The 25,007-nt window shown below is 33.8% G+C and overlaps 1 non-coding gene across 1 annotated transcript; it reads right to left on the bottom strand.

Moving 5' to 3' along the window:
- Positions 1–1,325: 1,325 nt before the first annotated feature.
- Positions 1,326–1,432, bottom strand: LOC128035758 (small nucleolar RNA R71). The gene has a single exon (XR_008192307.1). It is a non-coding gene; the product is annotated as a small nucleolar RNA R71 (small nucleolar RNA).
- Between the last annotated feature and the right edge of the window lie 23,575 nt (positions 1,433–25,007).

Below are 25,007 nucleotides of genomic sequence, written 5' to 3'. Positions count from 1 at the left end.
AGCATCCACAATCAGCTATAAATGCCACCCCTTACTGATCATTCAACTCATCACTCACACTCTCATTCTCTCTTCTCCTCTCTCACTTTCTCTCAACTTTTCCTTCCCACTTTCCCTTTTGTTCAAGTGCCGGTTTCTTCTCTTGGGAAAGAGGTCCTCATCAGCCATTGTTGAGTAGCAATTAAAGTGTTCATAAGCCACCTTGATAGCTGAGGACAACGGAGAATGAAGAATGGAGAAATCAGTCAAGCCACGGAGAAACATCGAATTTGCTTCTTGTTCCTTATCTCTTTAAATTTCATTGTTGTTTTGACAAACATGTTTATGAATATTTATGCTATTGAAATGATTATTTTAATCAATCTATCTTGAATTTAATCCGTGTTGGGTTGATTATATTTTTCTTGCTTGAATTATTGAAATTGTGTTTGTGTTGTTATAGGCCTCGGTAAGAAGCTTGATTAAGTAAAATCATGCCTAAGTTATTCTTGCAATATTAATTGTTAGATAACTAATGAATTAATTTTTAAATCATATTGAAATTGTAATTAATCGACACAATACTTAATCAGTGCATGTTTATTCTTCTAAGGTAACTGAAGTTAATTTAGCATTGTATTTTGTGATACATATGCCTTGCATAACTTGCAAGATTATTGTGATTAAACTGTTTCAAGGTAGAAATACTCTATTACCTCACTTGATCTTTTATATGCTTGTGAAGATTGATTAATCGCTTGGATTGACATTGGAAAATGTTCAAGAGATTGATTAATTTAATAAGTATGTATGAGCAATAGTTAGCAAATTATCGAGTTGCCGTGAATTTGTTCATAGCAGTATAAAAATAAGTTTAATAATTCTAAGTTAAAGGAATGTAATTAATCCAACACAATTATATCATCTTGATTAAACCTTATTTGAAATCGTGCATTAGAACCTTTTTATTTTTAAATTTTTTTACTTAGTTTTCAAGCCTTAGTTTTTAATCATCTTTAAACCAAAATATTTTCCATCACCAAAGTTTTTTAACATTAATTTCATAAATATTCCTTTTTACAATCCCTGTGGGTACGATAACTCGACATTTACTTGTCACTTTATTACTTATTGTGATTGTGTACACTTGTACATTTCTGTCGTTCCAGTGATTTATTTAGACAACAGGGTGTTCCTGAAGATGCCCTAAGACTCAAGTTATTTCCTTATTCGTTGCAAGATGTGCTAGAGTATGGTTAAATGCTTTTTCTTCAAGAATGGTGGCATCTTGGAATGAACTTTATCAAAGGCTTTTGTTGCGATACAACCCTCCAAACATGAATGCTAAATTGAGGAACGATATTACATCTTTTTAGTATTCTGAAGATGAGACATTGTATGAAGCTTGGGAGCAATTCAAGAAATTGATTAGAAAATGCCCGATGCATGTTTCCAATATTGGACACAGATGGAAATGTTTCATAATGGACTAAATGCACATACAAGAATGGTAGTTAATGCATCTGCCAATGACACTTTGCTAGATAAATATATAATAAGGCATATTAAATTCTGGAAGGGATAGCTAACAATGATTATCAATATCCGACTACAACAGTGGGTACTGGCACAAGAGTTCTTGGAGCTATGGAGCTTGCTGCGATCACTTCATTAACTACTCAGGTATCATCCGTAACTAATATGATTAATACATTGAAGAGACCAACTGTAGTGCAGGAAATGAAAGTAGCAGAATTAACATGTGTTTATTGTGGGGAAGATCATGTTTTTGATGAATGCCCATCGAACCCAACTTCAGTATGTTACATGAGAAATTTCAATCGAAACAATAACCCATATTTCAGTACATATAATCCAGGATGGAGACAACATCCTAATTTTAATTGGAGTAATGAATGAGTGGGAAATTCCAATAATGTTGTTCGACAAAATGTCACAAGTACACCACCTAGATACAATAAACTTATGCTACGACAAACTGTTCAAAAAATTTCGTCATCATCTTCATCTATGAAAGCTCTATTGAAGGAATACATGACTAAAAACGATGTTGTAATAAAAGTCAAGTTGCATCTTTAAGGGCTTTAGAAAATCAAGTAGGGAAAATTGCCAGTGCATTAAGTTCAAGACTGCAAGGAGCATTACCGAGTGGTACTGAAAATTTAGAATCCCAAGGGAAGGAGCATTGTAAAGCCATTACACTCAGAAGTCGTACTCAACTACTTGTAGTTTTTAATGATGCCATTGTAGTGCAGCAATCTACAATTCAGAAGAGAAAAAAAATGTTGAAGAATATTCAGCTCGTATTGCCAATAAAAATGCCGTGGAAAAACAACCTCAACAAGTTGAAGGAAGGCCACTGCTAGGAAGGCCACTGCCACCTTTTCCTCAGCGATTTTAGAGGTCGAAGCAAGATTTTTAATTTTAAAAATTCTTTGATGTACTGAAGCAACTTCATATCAACATACCACTGGTGGAAGAATTGGGAAAGCGAGACCTACAACTATCACGCTGCAGCTAGTTGATCGTTCTTATACACATTCAGTGTAATACCCAAAAAAATTACTACAGTCAGAAAGTAAGATAATATTCCTGGTATAGTAAAATAAGGAAATAAAGTGATAAAAAGGGTAATTTTGAGTTATGTCAACATTGAGAAGTATATTATGACATATTAATTCAAGAAAGGATTAAATCACAAAAGTGAGAAAAGTTTTGTGGCCCAAGAGTAAATACTTAAAATTTAAGGGGTTAAAGTGTAAATATGAAAAGCTTAAAGGACCAATAGTGCAAATATTTTAAGGGTAGAATAATCTAGAAACCAAGGAAAATGGATGAATTAGGACCAAATTGAAAATGTGAAGAATTTTGAGGGACTAAATCGTAATTTTACCAAATTAAGTAATGACTCAAGGATGGAATTTTAAAAGAACATAAAAGGCAAAATGGTCAATTAGAAGAGACAGAAATCTAGAAGGCAATGATGATGTTGGTGATATTTTAGATTAATTAATTAAATAAATATTAGTTTATTAATATTTTAATTTAATTTTTAAATGATATTTTATTATTTTATTATTAATTTATTTAGTATATATATATGTGGAAAGAAAGAAGAAAAGCAACCAACCCATCATCTTCCATGCATCCAACGTGAGGAGAAGAGAGAAAGAAGGAAAGTTTTCTTTCTTTACAATTTGGTCCTTCCTCCAAAAACTTACTATTTTCACCTAGAAATCAAAAGAATTTTCATATCCATCAAGAGAGAAAGATAACAAGGGGACTATGGAGAGCTAGAATATCAAGTTGGATTCAAGAAATTGAAGCTGGAGGAGAGAGAAAATCAAGTTAAAGATTGAAATCAATAGGACAAGGTAAGAACATTGAGATTTCAATATATTTTTAAGTTTGATATTATTGAAATAGCATGGAAAAGATGTTACAGTAGAGTTTTCTTATATAAAGTCTTATGTTCTTGATATATTAGTGAAGAAAAATAAGTGAAAGTGATGGGAAATATTATAGAAAGGGAATAAGGAAGTTATAAACTTAGTAATTAACATTTTGCACTAAAACAGTTTTGGACAACAACAGTAGGTTAACTTTGAAAAATCACCATAAATCATGGAAATTAAATTAGAGGATGAAAAAAATATGAAATTAAATCTTACTGAGTCTAGTTTCTCATAGAACAAACGGTGTAACTAATGGAATTGTAAATCATGAGATATAATAGATTTTGTGAGACAAGGTTAGAATGATTTCCGGTTCCCCTGTTCTGAATTTGGAAAATCATAACAAATTGTAAAAAATAATTATGGTTTATAATTTATATGTTTAAAATACTTAAATATTATATTTTCAATATAAATAAACAGGGATATTATCTGAATTTTTTACAAGGAGATAATAAAGTTTTAGTCAAGAAGGGTCGGAACTGTTAGATAGCAGAAAAAAGGTGACTTTAAAGAAGAAACTATACTTATTGGCTAAACCAAAAATTCTGAAAATTTTATGGTAAGAAGATATGTGAGTATAGATTTAGATAAAATTAACGGATCTCAATTTTGAGTTCTGTAGCTCAAGATATAAATAATTTAGTGACTATGACTCAAGTGGACAGACTTTGAATGAATATATAAATAAATGGTGAAATTATAGATAATGTTACATATAAGCATGTTATATACATTAAGGATGTGGAATGGAGAGGAGGAGGAGGAAATATATGATTATTCAACTAGCATGAGTTTTCATTAAAAAATGACCAATTTACATGTTTTAGGTTTAGGGACTAAATTGAACAAATGTGAAACTTTAAGGGTAAATTTGTAAAAATGTCAAAAAGTGACCAAATTGCATGAAATGAATTGTTTTATTATTTAAATTAGTAAATTGAATGAAACATTAATTTAGATCAAGATTGGGTGGAAATTGAGAAAAATAGAAATTTTTCAGAATGTCCCTGAATTTTGCTATTTCTACAATTTAGCCTGGTATGTTCGTATGAACTGTATTTTGTATAATTTTAATAGAAGTGAATGCTATTTGGTAATTAATATTATATATATGTGTGTTTTATTATTGGAATTGAATTATTATTGGTAATAGGTATAATTATTGGATGTTTTGAAATGATTATTGGAAGCTCGATTGGGTTGGAACCTTGTTGGAGATATATCACATTATCCATTGGTTCTATTGATAATTTTGGATGATTTGATTCTGGTTATAATGACTTGTATAAGTTAAATTGGTTAATGTTAGCTCATAAATGTTTTGATTTTGATTGGTTATAAATATGAATGCTTGATGAAATGAAATGTCTGAAAATTAATTTGTAAACTCTGGTAATGCTCTATAACCCTATTCTGGAGAAGGATACGGGTTAGGGGTGTTACATTGAGAAGGTAAAGTTGAAGATTTGTTGGTTAGAGTTGACAAATTTATTTGTTCGGTAAATTTTATTATTCTGGAATGTGAAGTTGAAAAAAGATACCAATTATTCTTGGTAGACCTTTTCTAGCCATTGATAGAACATTAATTGATTTCTAGAAAGGTGAATTAACAATAAGAGTTAATGATCAACAGATAACCTTTAATGTTTTTTATGGCATGAAGTGTGCAGATACATATGAAGATTGTCATGCCATTGGAATTATTGACATAGTAGTGGGGGAAGAATTAGCAGAATTTTGTTACAACAATTCAGATAATGAAGCAGATTCAATTGAGTTGAATGAAAAGGAACTGATTGAAGAACTTAGTGAACTGATGTAGGCTAAGCAAATTGAAAATAGAGCAAGGAGGAGTTTTTAATATTTAAATTTATCAGAGCATTATTTTAAACCTTGTGGACCTTTTATAGAGGACCCTCTCACTTTGGATTTGAAGCCTTTGCCATTACATTTGAAGTACACCTACTTGGGAGATAACAACACTTTGCCAATAGTTATCTCTACAGAATTAGCACCTGATCAAGAGGCTCAATTGCTAGAAGTTTTAAAGAGATCTAAGAAAGAGCTGAGGTGGACAATTGCGGATATCAAGGGAACCAGTCCAACCATCTACATGCATAAGATTTTATTGGAGGATTTCCATGGCAATTCTATTGAGCTGCAGAAAAGATTGAACCCCATTATGAAAAAAGTTGTTAAAAAGGAGTTTATCAAATTGTTTGATTCTAGAATAATATACCCTATTTCTGATAGTTCGTAGGTGAGCCTTGTTCAATGTGTACCCAAGAAAGAGGGAATTATAGTGGTTAGTAATGATAACAATGAGCTCATTCCAACTCTTATTGTCATGAGATGGAGAGTTTGAATGGACTATCGAAAGCTCAAAAGGGCAACTAGGAAGGATCATTTTCCTTTGCTATTCGTTGATCAAATGTTAGATAGATTAGTAGGAGAAACCTTTTATTGCTTTTTGGATGGTTATTTGGGGTATAACCAGATTTCCATAGCTTCTATTGACCAAAATAAGGCTACGTTCACGTGTCTTTATGGAACCTTTGCTTTCAAACAAATATCGTTTGGATTGTGCAATGCCCCCGTAACATTTCAACATTGCATGATGGCAATATTTTCAGACATGGTGGAGAAACTTTTGGAAATTTTAATGGATGACTTCTTTGTGTTTGGTGATACTTTTGAAGTTGTTTAAAAAACCTGGAGCTAGTTCTTTGTTGGTGTGAAAAGACTAATCTTGTTCTGAATTGGGAAAAATACCATTTCATGGTATGTGAAGGCATTATTTTGGGACATAAAATTTCACAATAAGGGATTGCCATAGACAAAGCGAAGATTGAGATTATTGAAAAATCGCCACCACCTACTATAGTTAAAGGTATTAGAAGTTTCCTTGGCAATGCAAGATTATATCGATACTTTATTAAGAATTTTTTGAAAATATCCAAAACCCTTTATGCATTGTTAGAGTATACTAGATCTTTCAAGTTTGATAAGTCTTGTTTACAAGCATATGAGGAATTGAAAAAGCAACTGGTAACAACAATGTTAGTCATAGCACCAGACTAGACATTTCCTTTTAAACTCATGTGCGATGCTAGTGATTTCGATGTAGGAGAAGTACTTGGGAAAAGGAAGAGCAAATTATTTCATGCCATCTACTATGCAAGCCGGACGTTGACTAATATACAGTTGAACTACACTACTACTGAGAAGGAACTATTGGTTTTGGTATTTGCATTTGACAAATTCAAATCTTATTTAGTCGACACCAAAGTTATAGTTTATACGGATCATTCTCCGATTAAGTATTTAAAAGAAAGATGCCAATAAGGATTAATTTAGTGGATATTGCTGCTACAAGAATTTGATCTTGAAATTTGAGATAGGAAAGGTACAGAGAATCAAGTGGCTGATCACTTGTCAAGACTTGAAGTAGGCAATGAAGATGACAATATTCAACTTATTAAGTAGGATTTTCCAGATAAGCAATTGCTGGTTGCCACGACATTACCTTAGTATGCTGATATAGTCAATTTCTTAGTAAGTGGATTGCTGCCACCTGAGCTTAATAGTCAAAGACGAAGAAAATTTCTCCATGATGCAAAGCAAAATTATTGGGATGAGCCGTTTTTATTCAAACATTTTGCAGATTAAATAATTCAGAGGTGTGTTCCAGATGATGAGATTCATAGTATTTTACACCACTTTCATTCAGCACCATATAGAGGACACATTGGGGGAATACGAATTGCGACAAAATTTCTCCAATCTGGCTTTTATTGGCAAAGCATGTTTAAAGATACACAAGAATTTTTTTAAGCTTGCGATCATTGTCAACAAACTGGGAACTTACCAAAGAGGTATGAAATGTCATTGCAAAATATTCTAGAAGTTGAATTGTTTGATGTGTGGGGAATCGACTTTGTGGGTCCATTTCTACCCTCTTGGGGCAATATATACATCATTGTAGTTGTAGATTACGTCTCCAAGTGGGTTTAAGTTGATTCTCTCCCTATGAATGATACAAAATCGGTACTAAAGTTCCTGCATAAGAATATTTTCACTAGGTTTGGTACTCATGCTTTGATTAGTGATGAATGTTATCATTTTGACTGCAAATTAGTTGCTACTACCTTGAATAGATATGGGGTTAAGCATAAAATTGCCACTGCATATCACCCCCAGACAAATGGACAAGCGGAGGTCTCTAATAAAGAGATTAAGCAAATTTTAAAGAAACTGGTCAATCCCACCTGCAAAGATTGGTCATCTAGATTGGATGAAGCTTTGTGGGCATATCATATTGCTTTCAAGACACCACTAGAAATGTCACCTTTCAAGCTTGTATATAGAAATTCTTTCCATTTGCCTATTGAACTTGAACATAAGGCATTTTGGGCGATTAAGAAATTGAACATGGATTGGATTAATGCTGGAAATAATCAACTGCTGAAGCTGAATGAGATGGAAGAATTCAGAACGCAAGCTTATGAGAACGCCAAACTATACAGAGAAAGTACAAAGCGATTGCATGATAAGAAGATTTTGCCATGGCAATTTGAATTTGGATAACAAGTGTTGTTTTTAAATTCCAAGCTGGTATTGGTTCCTGGAAAATTGAGGTCTCATTGGTCTGGCCCATTTGAGATAGTGCATGTTTACCCTCATGGAGCTGTAGAAGTCAAAGACGTCAAGACTGGCTTTAATTTCAAAGTCAATGGTCCATGTTTGAAGCATTATTGGGGAGCTCCAATACTTCATGATAAACAGTCTATTGCTCTTCGAAGTGCTTAGTGTTTTCTTTTGCCTAGTTTTATTTAAGTAATTTGTTTTTGATTTCTTTCTTTTATCAGTTCAATTAATTTTATTTCTTTCTTTTATTGCTGGTGCATTTTGGCCCAGGCTTTGTAACAGTAGCCCACTTAGCATATTTGCGAATTTTAGCTTACTTTTTATATTAATTTTCTTTTATCGCCTAATTTTTACTTTACCGTGTTAGGCCATAATTTCAGGCTAGTCTTGTCCCCTACTTTATTGCTATATTCTCTCCCAATTTTACTATAACACCCCTAACCCATACCCGTATCAATTACAGCAAAACCAAAAAATAACATACATATTGTCTCTTATACGAGCCCTCGAGGCCTTAAAAACACATTAGAAACAAATCAAGAATAAAACAGAAACATTTAGAAATTTCAGGGAAAAGATGAAAATTTACAAATTGGAGGAGTCACACGACCGTGTGACTGACACGGCCAAGAGACACACCTGTGTGCCAGGCTGTCTGCTAGGCCATGTAAAACCTGACTTGCAACCCTTTGAAAACTACAGGGGACACACGGTCGTGTGTCACACACGGCTGAGACGCACGCCCGTGTCTCGGTCCATGTGGATGAAAATAGGCTATTTTACAAGCCATTTTTCTCACCCTTTTCAACATGTACCTATAATCTCTTTTGCACATATACATAAGCCCACAAAAGGCACCAAAATCATGCGTAATCAAGTCAAACACATATGGTATAATAACATCCAACCAATATGCCCAAAGTCACCTCAAATGACAACATTAAAACATGTATAACCATGTATTCAATTTGGCATCATTACACAACATGTAAATCACTTACCAAAACATACCATTTGGTACCAACTATACCACATAATTATTAGTATCAAAATACATATATGCTTACTATGGCAAAACACCAATTTGCAACAAGTTATATGTCATATCTAATATGCACATTCAACTAATCTTCTATCTACCATCATTCAACCATAACAAGTCATATATCAACCATTACAAGGCTACTTATATATACCTTATAATCTATATCATTTTACCAACACAAGGCCAAAATGCAAACTAACCAAATGGCCACTTCCACAACCAAAACACATAGGCTAACATTAGCCGAAATACCTATACATGCCATTATAACCTTAACCAAGACATCAGCATCAACCAATATAATCGCTAGATAGTGTGATAAATCTTCGACGGGCTTCCAACCCGATCGAGCTTCCGATAATATGAAAAGTGAAGGAAAATAAATATGTAAGCAATGAATGCTTAGTGAATAAATCCACAACATCACTTATACATATCATCCCTAGCATAGTAAGATTTTAAATAACTTTAAACCCTTTCAAAATTTTCTTCTTGTCATTTGTATTTCACTACTTTCCATTACATTTACTTTTATTAGCTCAAATAATGTCAATTCAATTCATCATTCCCTTTTTCATCATTCTACACTTCAGGTATGAACTTAACTATTTCATTACCTTTCCACACCTGTTTTATATGCATAACACACAAAACATAAGAGCATTATTCAATCATAACCACAAGCTAGTGCATTTAAATATAATTCTTTTTGGAACTAACCACATGGTAAACCATTTCATTAGGAATTACATAATTTAAACCTTACCACACTTTCATGATCACAAGCATATTTCCATTTAGGCATTTACCATTTCAATGCATAACTTATAAGTTTAACGTGGTATAATCCAACCACAATTTGGCCAAAGCCTAAGCACATATACACTAATCATGTTAGTCATGCAAATTCACATATGAATCAATAATCATGGATGAACTCAACAATTAATTAAATTTCCATATACATGTAACATACATATCATGTATCAATACATCATGTAAAATCATTTCCATGTATTTCATGTAAATACCTATAATAGTTCGTATCGAACTCACATAATCTCTTAACAGAAAATTGCCTGTTGAACTATTTAGAATATCGTTGGATACTCGGGATAGCTTACACATAGTGTGCTAAATTGTATTTTCTCAACTCCTGTACATGTATGCTCATACGAGCTATGAATCGGTATGCTCTCGTGAGCTATGAATCGGTAAGCTCATAAGAGCTGTGGTGTGTCTGGAACACATGCAGGGCCTCAACCAATTTGGTAACCCTAATGACATGTCATTTGTATCTTACGAATTCGTAAGGTTCAAACGGGACTCGATAATCTTCGTGCGTTGTTAAAATTTTCCTCGTTTCATTATAAGCTAAATTGTATAATAACATATGTATATATCGTTTCATTTTCAATAAAATTCATATAATAACATTCAATTCAATCAAAAATACACATAGTATAGTTCATACAAACTTACTTGGCTAAATTGCAGAAATACCAAAGTTCAGGGGTATTTTGGTAATTTTATATTTTCCTCGATTTTCCACCCGATCTTGATCTAAATTAATAATTCCATTCAATATATTAATTTAGAAAATAAAAAAATTCATTTCATACAGTTTGGTCATTTTTGACATTTTTTAAAAAAATCCCCAAAAGTTTTACTTTTATGCAATTTAGTCCCTGAGCCCAAAACATGCAAATTAACCATTTTTACCCATAGTTGAGCTTATCTAAATGTTCATGGTATCCAAAACATCCCATTTATGCAATAATTTCACATTAAATCCTTGTACTTTTATTAATTTAACAAATTAGTTATTAATAAAAAATTCATCAAAATCACTTAACAAAATAATTTTAAATATAAATAAACATTCCAAATTCATCATATAACATTAAAAATCACAAGAATCATCAATGGCAACATTCAAAATCTTTAACAGTTTCAAAATCGAAAGTACGGGCTAGCTGGACCTAGTTCCAAAATCAAAAGCTTGTTTTTTTTTCTTTTCATGCGTGAAAAAGACACCAAAATGATGATATAACATTTTGGTTTTTATTTAATTTAATTTAATAATCAAATTACTATTTTGCCCTTACCTAACTTTAAAAATTACACTAATGCCAAGTATTTCACATCCACTATCACCTTTAATGGTCTACTTACCATATAAGGAATTCTTTAAAGTTCTATAGCTATTTAATACCTCTGGCTTATAGAACACAACTTTTGCACTTTACGTGATTTAGTTTTTTTTGCTTAATTAACTATCGAAACGATAAAATTTTCCAACAAAAATTTAATACCACCTTAATTATAATCCGTAAATATTTATAAAAAAAATTACGGCTCGATCGATAGAAATGAGGTCCTGATACCTCATTTTCTAAAACCACTTGAACTTAATAAATCATTTATATAACAAAAATCACTATATCAAAAACCTTTTTATAATCACAAATAACTCGTAAATATTAAATATAATATTTAGAAACTTACTTGTCAGATTTGGTGGCCCCAAAACCCCTATTTTTGACACCACTAAAAAACAGGTTCTTACATTTACCTTAGTCAATTCAGTTTTTTTCCAAGTTATTTTTAGTTTCTTCTTTTTCACCATTTCAGTTTTTCCTCCAAAACATTAAAGGTTTTAACTTTTTCTTTTTAGAGTTACTATTTCTTTTCAAATGGCTCGATGTATGCCATCTTCATCAACCTCTATGCCTCCAAGAACATTTTTCAGCAAAGCTGCTGAAGAAAAGTACAACACGAACATATCAAACTAACCCATTTGTATGGAAAAAGGCTTCCATTTTCAAGACGCAACCCATATGGGATACACAGAAGTAATTTCTTATGTGGTAGAGAAACATGGATGGCAACTCTTTTTCCTCCATCCTGACGATGTTCTCACGAAAGTTGTAAAGGAATTTTATACACATTTAACCTCTCTGGATAATGCTTTCATCTATGTACGTGGTGCTTCGATTGTCAACGCACAATATGGTTTACCTAAAGGCCCTAATGAACATTCTTAATGTGTCAAGACAATAACAACATGAAGACTTAATCAAGTTCTTACGAATTTATGCGTGGAAGGGACCAAATGGACAATTTCTAGGAATGAATACTACACCATCGATCGTGTTTCTTTGAAGCCTCATTGTAAAGTATGGTACCATTTTCTTAAATCTCGCCTTAGTCATTCAACTCATAATTCTACTATTTTAAAGGAACAAATGTTGTTACTGCACTCTATTATGACTGGAAGAAAGATAAATGTTAGAAAAATTATTTTTAAATAAGTTCATCATTTTGCACAAAAGAATGCAGGCACCCTAAATTTTCCATCTCTTATTACTACACTTTGTCAATGGGTCAATGTCCCTATCCAAGCAAATGAGGAAAAAATCCCTAACAAATGAGTCATCACCAAACAGATTGCCATGAGATTTTCAAGGGAAGAAGTACCACGACATCCTAGTTCTGCATCAACCTTTTCTCCACCTACTGATACCTATGCCACTTCATCCACATCTCATAGTGATTTTGAGCAACAAGTGCTCGATGCTTTTGAGTTGTTGAAATAACAGTTTTGTTTGATGGAGAAGCAACAACTGAGGACAATTACTGGTCTAAGTAGGTTTCAAGAAGAAATGGCTTTATTTTGGGGGTATGTCAAACAGAGGGATAGTGCCATCAAGAAATATCTTCAGAAAAACTTTATCAGGCCCATGCCTGCATTCCTTACTTTTCCCAAAGAGTTGTTATCGGACCCAAAGGATGAAGAGGAGGATAAAGTTGAAGCCAATGTGATGGGCACTACCGCACAACCAGTAACTACAGAAAAGAACAAAAAGAAATAGAGGTGGAGGAAGAGAAAACCGAATCGGTGAACATTGAGTTAGATAAGGAAGGAGATAACATGAAAGAAACTTCTGCACCACAGGAACTTGCTACTACACCTTAACTCACTACACCTATGTTAGAACAAGATCAAGCGATTAATCAATTGATTGATGATCTCACAAAATTAAATGATGATGATGATGAGGTGAAAATCAATCAGCTCAAACGGAAGCAAGGTTACAAGTACACTGCTAGGAAATCCACCCGGTCCAACTAAATTAACATAATTCTTTTCCAAGCTTTTGTTTTAACTTTTCATTTGCATATTTTTTTTCATTTTTTCATTTATTTTTCATGCATTCAAAATTGTTTCATTGAATTTTTTACATATCTATTTGTTTTTACATAAGTGAAATTTTGTGTCTGATCGTGCATTAAGGACAATGCATCCCTTAGGTTTGGGGTTGTGTTGCACATATTGCATGTATGAGACATTTTTTTAAACATTAGATCATTTTGTCATTCATTTTGGAACTCATTTTGCCATGACATACAAATGTTAAATGACTGTTAGACCTTGAGAAGTATATTTTTACCTATGATGTTCGATAAGGATAATAACTCTTGAAACTGTGAAAATTGAGATAGTTGATTAGGTATGTTTAGTTTAGGATAGTCGTTTGAAAATTGATGCCTAAAAGTAGAATGATCTAAGTATAATAGCAATTAGTCTATAGTAGGTTTCTTTTAATACACTTACAAGTCTTGAAACTAATATTAGTAAATTAGCATTGTGTAATAATAAATACCACGTCAAAGCTAAGGATAAATGAATAAATAAAGTAAAATTTAAAAAGACACTATAAAGCACTCCAATGTTTGAAACTGTGAGTAGGCCAGTAATAATCTGTTTGCTCTATTGTATTATTAATCCGAAAAGTAAGATCACTGACGAGTGAGGAAAAAAACAAAAACAAAATAGTTTTGGGGCATTCTACTGTAGTAGTAGGCTATATAGCTAAGGGGGTAGTTGTTTGCTCCATCCATCTTTTTATTCAAAAGCCATATCTTCATGAGTAAATTAGATTCAAATTATGGCATGATGTAATACCTGAAAATCTAGTGTAAGCTCTATTGAGATTGTCGAGTAAAGAAATCATTTAACAAGATGGATTCCCTAGAGAAAATTTTATATAATGCAATGACAGAATAAGTACGAGAAGAAAAATTGAGTTTAGCAAAAAGATAAACTAAGTACATTAAGAGGTGCTCGCTATAGTCGAAATTGCATAAATATTTAGGAACTTCTATTTTTAGGTAACATTTTCTACACTTCATATGCTAAACAAACCTATAAAATTTGAACCAATTTTTTAGACAGAAGATTGCTGAGAATGGAGGTATAAAATATGCTTTGTTTGGTTTAGCAATACAAGAGGCACTTGTGTAGTTATGGAAGAGGCACTTGTGTAGTTATGGAAAATTCATGCATTCATGCATTCATACATATTCTGCTTGGATTGTGCCTTAAATGTCATTTCATGTTACTTTATCTGTTGGGAAGAAAGGAATTGGTTTTTGTATACAGTAGGTACAGAAAGGATGAAAAAATAGAGAAAAAAGAGAAAGAAAATTAAGGAAATGAAATATTGCCACGACAAAAGGTTAGTTTGATTGCCAACACAAATGCCAGGGAAATTCCAGGAAAATGCTGACACAACACACAATCCTTGTCACTCTTAGCCAGCTGGAAGTGTACTAGATAAATCCACCTGAAAAATAAGGAGAAAAAAGTGTGTGCTGAGAAGGGGGACCTACCTTATAAAAGAGAAATAGAATAGAAAGAAAAGAATTCTACACACAGGGATTTTACACGAGGATTTAGGAGGGAAATTGGGAGAGCAGTTTTCTCTCCATAAAATCTTGTGAAAAGTTCTAGAGAAAAGAGATAGGGTAGCAGCTTAAGAGGAGAGCAGAGACGCAAGGAAAGGGACAAATAATTAGCCATGGGTCCTGTAGGATTCAGCAGCATCGAAGTGAAAGCTGGAGTGGCAAAAGCTTCCTGCAATTCTACCTTCATTCTGTTAATTAATTTCTGTGATTTCTAAACTGTTAATGATGATGTTGAATGTTATTCTGATTTTGGATTTTAAATCCCAACCCATGAGCCAATTTCATTTGGGTTGGAATTACTGGGTCTATCTTGGTACATTTAATGTTCATGGCGATATTTTGAGTAGATTTACTATTTTATTCAGTTGGGATTATTTTAAATATATGTATGCAAGCTCTAGACATAGATGAATGCATGGTATATTCTTAGACTTGATTTAATTCTGAAAAGGTGAAATAAGTTGGATTGTAATAGAATAATACGAGCAAGTTCTCAAGCGAATACTCAGATGCTTGTGATCAAAAGTGGTAAGTCTACTACTCGTCATGTTGAAATTGTTAGTAAATGGGAAATGCCAAAGTCATATGCTCCGAAATCAATACTTGTACCATACTTGATGAAGGGTTGTTAGTTTCATTTTGTAATCTTTATTTATGTTGCTTGAGGACAAGCAATGACTTAAGTGTGGGGGGGTTTTGAAACAACCCGTTTTTAGTGAAATCGAAATAGTCATTTTGGGACGACAAATTCGATGCGATAATGTTTATTTTATTATTATTTTAATGTCTATAGCATGTTAGTATTAGCGTATAAAAATTTTGCTAATAAATTTTACCTTTTGCATGATTAATTCGATAAAAAGGACTAAATTGCAAAATGTGCAAAATTAGTGTTCTATAGGCTAAAGGCACTAAATAGCTAAAGAACTTAAATTATGAGTACTTGAATGGTAAATAGACCATTCTTTATTTGAGTGGATAAATATGGACATTAAAAAGGTGAATTTTAAGTTAAAAACAAAGGTTAAATTTGTAATTCATTAAATAAGTTAAGCAAAATTAATTAAAACAAAAGGCTATCAACTTTGTCTTGTTTCTCTTCCAACAAAAATTAAGGTGAAAAACACCATTGAACAAGCTTAATCGTTTGGCTACATCTCATAGCTTGCATGGTATGATTTTTAATCCCGTTTTTAATGAATTCTATGTTTTTGGAGTCGTTGTAGCTTAATCTAGCTAGCCCAGGGACTAATTTGCAGAACTGTTAAAAGTCTAGGATTTTTCCATGAATGGATACGTGTTGTTTATGATGTTTTATGGAAGAAAATGAACCTTTGTTGTAAGATAAACAACTTTTGTAAAGTGGCTTTGGTTAAAAATGTCAATTAGGGATTAAATTGAAAAATATGAAACATTCATGGTGAAATTTGTGAAAGTAATTAAAATTATGAGTTGATAGGGACCTATATGAAATTTGGCTAGCTTGCGTTAAGGATGAATTTGCATGAATTTTACTTTACGAGCTTAGGGACTAAATTGTAATTAAATCAAAATAAAAGGGCAAAAGTTAATTTTGCAAAAATATGAATTTGGATTGAATTGCTTAGAATGACTCTTAAATTGATTGAATTTATTCATTTAGATCAAGATAGATCTTGTACGACTTTAGATCGGGGCAAAGATAAAGTTTCAGACTAATCAACTCTGTATCTACGTTTCATCATCGAGGTAAGTTCGTACATTCAAATAGAGTTTTAAATTATGTCTTAAATGCTATCATGTTATATTGTCAAAATATGTTTAGGTGAAAAAATCCAACGGCGTCTCGACGATATTCAATCAACGAAAAGGGATGGTTTTGACCATCTATTATGAAAATGTATAGTTTCGATTACCGATTAATGAAAAGGGATGGTGAAGACCATCAAACTATGAAAAGGGATGGTGACGACCATCGATTATGAAAAGGGATAGTTTCGACTATCAACTATGAAAAGGGACGGTGACGACCATCAACTATGAAAAGGGATAGTGACGACCATCGATTAATTGAAAGGGATGGTTTCGACCATCGAATATGAAAAGGGATGGTAACAACCATCGAATATGAAAAAGGATGGTTTCGACCATCGTTAACACACTTTGTGTGAGCTTCGGTAAGAGTTTTTGATGCAATTTACTTTTTATTATGGAAAGAAAAAAGTATGTGTATTCATAATTATGGATAGTATGAGTTCATATGATTTATATTTATGAAATGTATCTTATCATGTGTTGATATTGAAGTTATGTGATTAAGCACTCATTTGAGTTGTTGGTGATGCTTAGGCTTGTGCCAAGCTTGTGTTGGATTGATCCATATATAGTTTTTAAGCTTGTGCATTGAAATGGTAAGAATTGTTTATGAATTACGAACTTACTAAGCATTATATGCTTACTTTGTGCTATTTTTCTATGTTTTTAGTTAATCGGAAGCTCGTTCAGGTTGGAAGATCATCGGAGACCTATCACACTATCCATCGGCTATATTGGTAGATTTTGATGTTTTTAAGTCATGGTTATAATGGCATGTATAGGTGTTTTTTGCTTGATAAAATAGCTATTATGTTTGGCTTGTAAATGTGGTATTTTGGTTAATTAATTAGTTGTCATGTTGGCTTCTATATATATGGTTTTATGATGGTTGATAATTTGGCATTTTGGTGCTTTTTATGGTTGATGTTGGAATGGTCAAGTTGATGTATGTTTTAGTGACCATTTTGGTGTATTTTAATGTGATTTTGGTATGGTCATTTTGGTAGAATTTGGTATGGAAATTGGTTGCAATTATTGAGTTGTTAAATGGCTAAGTTAAGCTTGTGTTTGAGTATATTTAATGTCATGAGAATTGAGGTGCCTTTTGGCATATTGGTTGTATGAATAGGTACCATATTGTTCTAACTTGATTATGCATATTTTAGGTACACTTGGAATGCTTGAAATGGGTGCTAATGGGTTGTATGTATGTATAATTTGGGTGAAGGAAATGCCCTAAAAATGGCCTATTTCTTGTCCACATGGCCTAATACACAGGCGTGTGTGACACACAGCCATGTGACACGATCGTGTGTCTCCTGTAGGTTTCAAAGAGTTGCAAGTCAGGCAATTACATGGCCTAGCACGAAGCCTGGAACACGGGCTTGTGAGGCCATGTCGAGAGTTACGTGGCCCGGCACACGGACTTGCGGCTTGGCCGTGTGACCTAAGTCAGAGAGTTACATGGGTATGGACACGGGCACGGCCTGGGACATGGTCGTGTGTCCCTACTTCGAATGTCCACTTAGCCCGAGACACGAGCATGTGTCTCAGTCGTGTGAGCCACACGGCCTGGCAACACGGCTGTGTGACCCCTACAGTTTAAAAAATTCTATCTTTTTCCCAAAAATTCTATATGTTTTTTATTTAGTCTCGAATTATTTCTAATGTGTTTTTAAGGCCTCGAGGGCTCAAATTAGGGACGATATGTATGCATTTGAATGAAATATGATGTGTTTTTGTATAGTAGTTGTAATTGAATGTTTTAAGTTAGAAGTTTCTGGTAATGCTCCTTAACCTTAATCTAGGGACGAATATGGGTTAGGGGTGTTACAAGTTTGATCTGCAATAATTCAGTGTAGCAGATTAAACTAGTTTTCATATTTAAGGAGCTTGAATAAAGCATTTTTGTTATGTTTTAATTCAGTTTCTTTAGTTTTATTGACATTCAATAAAATGTGCACATCAAGTTTTTTATTAACCTTAAAGGCTGAATGAGGCCTAAGAGAGAGCTACCATGCTTTGTGAGTGTGCAAGAGACCTTTCGAGGGCATTTCGAGCCAATATTGGATGCTATGTCGCAACATGGGGGAGCCGATTTTGCAGAAACTGCCTACAATGTTGGGACACAAGCTGAGGGTGTAACGGCATACCACTAAAGATGGCTACAGAAGAGAATACTAGTTTTTATGTCGTAACAAAGGACCTGGTGTGTCGTTACATCGAATCTGTGACGAGATTAGAACACAAAATAGGGGCATTTTGGTCTACACGATCAAACCTAAAGCTCGGGAACATCAGCTACCCTAGGGCTACGGACGACGGCTACCTGAAGGCTATAAATAGACCTCTTTGGCACACATTATGTACACAATTCCATTAGCTTAGATTTTATCTTTAAGTTTAGATTTGTTCTCTTGCTTTCTTAGGTTTTTATAATTTTAATTTATTTTTTTTCCTCAAGAGATCTGATTGTAATGGAGATTAATTTTTGTGGATTCGCTCTATTCATTAATATCAATTAGGTTTTCTTAAACTCTCTATTTCAAGTCATTCTCGATGATTAATTCTTTCATTCTTTCCATGTTGTTTATAAAAGCCATAAGGAACTAATCCTTTTATGGGGGATTAGTGAATAAAGGCATGATCTCTTAACTATTTTATAGGGTTACTAAACGGATCAAATTTTTGGAAAAGGAAGAACGTGAAACAAAACCCTAGGCTTGACAATCCTGTGAAGTTAACAAGGTGGGAATTAACCTAAAATTGGAATTACCCATTTGTGAACACCTTTACCCCAAGCCGGTTTAGACTGTGAGGTCGAAAGATAAGCAGTTCTTGCTGACTCATGATATTAGTGGAAGATCAAAAGATCCTGTTAGGGTAGCGACTAGTTGGTTGATGAGGAACCTAAGACAACAGTTAATTAGGATTGTCGAAGCAAGCTGGTCACCTATCCTCAACTTTGATTCACTTTATCTATCTCTATCTCTTGCAATTTAAATTAATTTAAATTAATTATTTAACAAACCCTAAATATATTTCTTATTTTACTCTTGTACTATAACTGACTTAAAGTATTAATTAGATCTTTAATTTTTTAGGTTAAGCTTGATTTAGTAGTTGCCTACCTAGGGTACGATCCTTGGAGTACTCACCTACTTCGTTGTAAAATCTATATTACAGTTAGAACCTTATACTTGTAGATATCGCTTCATCAATCTCTATTTTATTGTAGTATTCACACTCTGGACATTAGTGTGTTCGGACGCAGTCAGAGATCCATAAGGAACTAATCCTTTCATAGGGGATTAGTGAGTGGATATGTGATTAATTAATTATTATGTAGGGTTTTCTTAGTGGATCAGCTGTTTGGGAGAGGGAGAAATGAAAACCTAGGCTTGATGACCCTAGGAAGTCATTTAGGTGGAAGTTAACCAAAAATTGGTATGGCCTATTCGTAAACACCGTAGCCTGGAATCGGTCTGGACTATGAGGTTGAGAGATAAGTAGTTCTTGTCGACTCATTAGTTCAGTGGAAGATTGATAACTCTTAAAAAGAGTTATATTTCGAACATCTAAGCTTGATTAAATGCTTATACTTAAGTGGATATATTTGTATTTTTAGGTTATTTTTAGAACATTGCATAATTACGCTTGGATTATGCCTTAAATGTCATTTCATGTTACATTTACTGTTGGAAAGAAGGGAATTGGTTGTTGTATGCATCAGGTGTAGGAAGGATGAAAAAGAGGAGAAAAAGGAGGAAGAGAATGAAGGAAGTGAAATATTGCCAAGGAAAAAGGTTGGATGGATGACCAACACAAATGCCATGGAAATTCTAGAAAATGCTAACTCAGTACTCAGTCCTCGTCACTCTCAGATAGTTGGACATGTAGTAGAAAAATGAAACTGAAAAAGAGGGAGAAAAGTGTGTGCTAAGAGAGGGGGGCCTACCTTATAAAAGAGGAAAGAGAGAAGAAAGAGGACACAAGGATTTTGAAAGCGGATTTGGAGAGCAGTTTTGTAAGGCCCTGAAAGTAGGTCTAGTAGTTTCAGGTAAGTTTACCAGGTTCCGTGTGAAAAATTAGGAGTTAATCGGGGTCATTAGTTATTTTTCTCTCAGTTTAGTTAATTTAATTTCATTCAAAAAAATTAGGTAATAATATTCTGAAAAATAAAAATATTTTTAGAAAAATTAATTTTATAATGTTAAATAATTTTTTAGTAAAATAAATATTTTGGGTCAAATTAGAATTCAAAAATAAATTAAAATAAGGGTTTAATTGAGAGAATTTAAAATATTAATTACACAGGAACATTTTGTAAAACAAGGGAAATGTTTGAGTGGTTTTATTGCAAATTACCCATATTTTTATAATTATGGGAGTGGCCTGATGGTAATTTCCCCAATTTTTGAAAATCAAGAGGGGGTTCTTTAGCTCAAAACCACTGCAACCCCCTCACTTCGCACACAATTTTCACCCGATTTCTAAGTGTTTTCACCCAATATTTAAAAATCAGGTATGGCTGCTAAAGAGTTGAATGAGTTGAAGCTTCAGTTACAAGAGTTGTTAGACTGGGGTTTCATTCGACCGAGTGTGTCACATTGGAGAGTGCAGCTTCTGTTTGCCAAGAAAAGGATGAGACTTTGAGGCTGGGCATTAATTCTCGCTGGCTGAATAAGTTGACCATCAAGAATAAGTACCCACTTTTGAGGATCGATGATTTGTTTGACCAATTTTGGGGAGCTTCAATTTTCTTGAAGATTGATTTGAGATATGGGTATTATCAGTTGAAGGTGAAGGATGCAGCTATTATGAATATAGTGTTTAGGACTTGTTATAGGCATTTTAAGTTTCTTTTCATGCCATTCGGGTTGACGAATGCACCTTCCTCATTTATGGACATGATGAACCGTTCCATTCCTATCTAGATCAGTTTGTTGTGGTTTTTATAGATGATATATTTGTGTATTCTCGATCGGAGGATGAGCATGAAGGGCATTTGAGAGTGGATCTTTAGATTTTGAGGGGGAAGAAACTATATGCCAAGTTGAGCAAGTGTGAGTTCTGGCTTCGTTTATGCTGAGGGTATTTGGGTTGATCTGAAGAAGGTTAGGGCAATCTTGGATTGGAAGCCGCCAAGGTCTGTGTCCGAGGTCAAGAGTTTCTTGGGCTTAGCTGGTTATTATCGTCATTTTGTCGACGGTTTTTCATGTATTGTTGCTCTGTTGACGAACTTGTTTTAGAGGAATACTGCCTCCGAGTGGACTAATGAGAGGCAAAGGATTTTTGAGAAGCTGAAGTCGGTTTTGACTAAAGCACTTGTATTGACACGGCCAGACTCTGGTAAGGAGTAAGTTGTTTTCAGTGATGCTTTTTACATGGGATTGGGTTGTGTGCTGATGTAGGAGGGAAAGGTAGTTACTTATGCATCGAGGCAGTTGAAACCTCATGAGTGTAACTATCTGACCCATGATTTGGAGTTTTCTATCGTAGCCTTTGCACTTAAGATTTGGCGTCATTATTTGTATGGTGAGAGGTGTGTGACCTACACCGATCATAAGAGTATTAAGTATCTCCTTACCTAGAAGGAGTTGAACTTGAGAGAGAGGCGTTGGATTGAGCTATTGAAGGACTACGATTGTGTGATTGAGTATCATCCGGGAAAGGCAAATGTTGTTGCTAATGCCTTGAGTCAGAAGTCTTTGATTGACTTAAGGACGATGTACACGAAGTTATCAGTTTTCGAGGATGGTGGTTTGTTGGTTGAGCTTCAGGTGAAGCCAACCCTTGTATAACAAATTCGAGAGAGACAATCATTCGACGATAGTTTTGTGCGCCATATACATCAGGTTGAGTTGGGTGTTCTTAGAGATTTTGGTCTCAATGCTGATGATGTCCTTCGCTTCAGAGGTCGGAAGTGTGTTCTGATTGATGGGGATTTGAGACATATGATTCTTACAGAGGCTCATAGTAGTCAATATGCTATACATCTTGGTGGGAACAAGATGTCTCAGGATCTTCGGGTTCTATATTGGTGGCTAGGGTTGAGGAAGGACGTAGCTAATTTTTGTAGATTTTTAGTTTTCCATGAGGATAAAGTTGAGCATCAATGTCCGTCTGGGTTACTTCAGCCGATCAGGATTCCAGAGTGGAAATAGGAACGTATAACGATGGGTTTTGTTTCTGGTTTGTCACTGACTCCTTATCGGAAGGATTTAGTTTGGGCGATAGTGGATTGGTTTACGAAGTGTGCGCATTTCTTGCCGGTGCATACGACTTTTAGTTTTCAACAGTTGGCCGAGCTTTACATCAGAGGGATTGTCAAATGGGGTTCCAGTTTCTATCATATTGGATAGAGATCTGCAGTTCACGTCGAGGTTCTATAAGTTGTTACATAATGCTTTGGGCTCGAAGCATTATTTTAGTACAATGTATCATTTGTAGCTAGGTGGTCAGTCTGAGAGAGTGATCTAGATTCTCAAGGATATGCTTCGAAGTTGTGCTATTGATTTTGATGGCAGTTGGGAGTGAAATTTGTCATTGTTTGAGTCCGCATACAACAACAGTTATCAAAGGAGTATTCAGATGGCTCTATTTGAAGCACTTTATGGTAGGAAGTGTAGGACTCCACTACATTGGTTCTACATAGAGGAAAAGAGGAACTTGGGTTCAGATTTGGCCCGTGAGATTGAGGACAAGGCGAAACTTATCTGTGAGGGGTTGAAGGTTGCTTCAAGCAGGCAGAAATCTTACTCTAACCTGAGGCGTCAAGATATCGAGTATCAGTTTGGTGATAAGGTGTTTCTGAAGGTCTCGCCTTGGAAGAAGGTTTTAAGGTTCGGGAGGAAAAGTAAGCTTAGTCCAAGGTTCATTGGCCCTTACGAGGTGATTAAGCAAATTGGACCAGTTGCTTATTGTCTTCTGTTGCCGCCTAAAATTGAGTGCATTCACGATGTCTTCCATGTTTCCATGCTTCGGAGGTATAGATTGGATCCATCCCATGTTGTTCTAAGAGTCTTCTCTCGTTTTTCTTTGTCATTTTCAAAGTCCACATATCAAAGATTATATCTAATCTTTTATTTTCTCCAAATTCTCTTAAAATTTTCTAGAAAAGATTTTCAAAGTTGGGAAAAACTCATCCGAGTTCCTCAAAGATCTTGATCCAATCTTCAATATTGATGATTCTTGATCGATTGAAGATAATTTCTCAACTCTAAATTCATTTTAAAGTTTTTTTAATCATTATTTTGGATTTAATTCAAATAAAATGGTTTTTCATATCTTGATATCTTCTCTCTTGAACATGAAATTCATCAATTGTGAATACATGGTTTTGAGTTGGAATCCAAGTTTCAATGGATACCTAAGCTCAAATCATGATTATTAAGAGGTTTTTGATCGGAAAATAAAAGATTAAACCCGTTTGATTGATCAATTTTGACAAATCCGTTTTTAACTAAGAACATGAGTTGATTTTTCGAAAAATTATGAAACGGTTTGTTTGATGAAATTGATGCTTAGTTTTTGTGTTGATAGATTAGAATTGATGTTTATAAATGATTTTTGGTGCAGAGAAGGTCATTTGGATTTTAAAGGAAATTGGTAAACATGCCTATTTACATTCTGAATTGAGGTTTTGAATTGTGTTTCTAATGATTCAATTGTATCTCAAATGGTTTAGATTATTAAATTTGATTTTAATTTTATAAAAGCATATTTGTAAATGATTTATGGAAATTGTTAATTGTGTGTTTAGTATGATTGATTTGGATTGTATTGAATAATAATTGGAGCATGGGTTACTGTATATTACAGCACTTGATGATGGTTTTATGATTTGTTTTAGATCCATGGAAAAAGACACTTATTGTGCTTATCTATGTTGGTACTAAAATTGCTAAGTGACACAATTTAAATTGAATTTTTATATCATGACTTAAGTGCTTAAATATCAGTTTTTATGCTCTGTATGATTGATTAAATTAGAAATATTGCATGGTGGATCCATTGGATATAGAGTGCAGGCAATAGGATTAGTGAGTACACACCATTATATGTGATATTTGTGAGCATATGACTCTATGAGTATTTGATTTTTTTGGAGTGGATAAATGAGCGTTGAGCCTTATTCTCCATTCAAATATTTTTTGATTTCGAGGTGATATAAGGGAGTGTGTGGCTACGCCCCACCCAACCAGAGTATTGTATTTGATATTTGGGAGATCGGAGATCCGTTTATCCAATTGTAACACCCCAAACCCGGTCTAAATGTTATGACCGAATCTGGCGATGTCACATTGTAA

Source organism: Gossypium raimondii, chromosome 12 (assembly GCF_025698545.1).
Source record: "Gossypium raimondii isolate GPD5lz chromosome 12, ASM2569854v1, whole genome shotgun sequence".
NCBI classification, from domain to species: domain Eukaryota; kingdom Viridiplantae; phylum Streptophyta; class Magnoliopsida; order Malvales; family Malvaceae; genus Gossypium; species Gossypium raimondii.
This window is presented reverse-complemented; position numbering and strand designations above follow the sequence as displayed.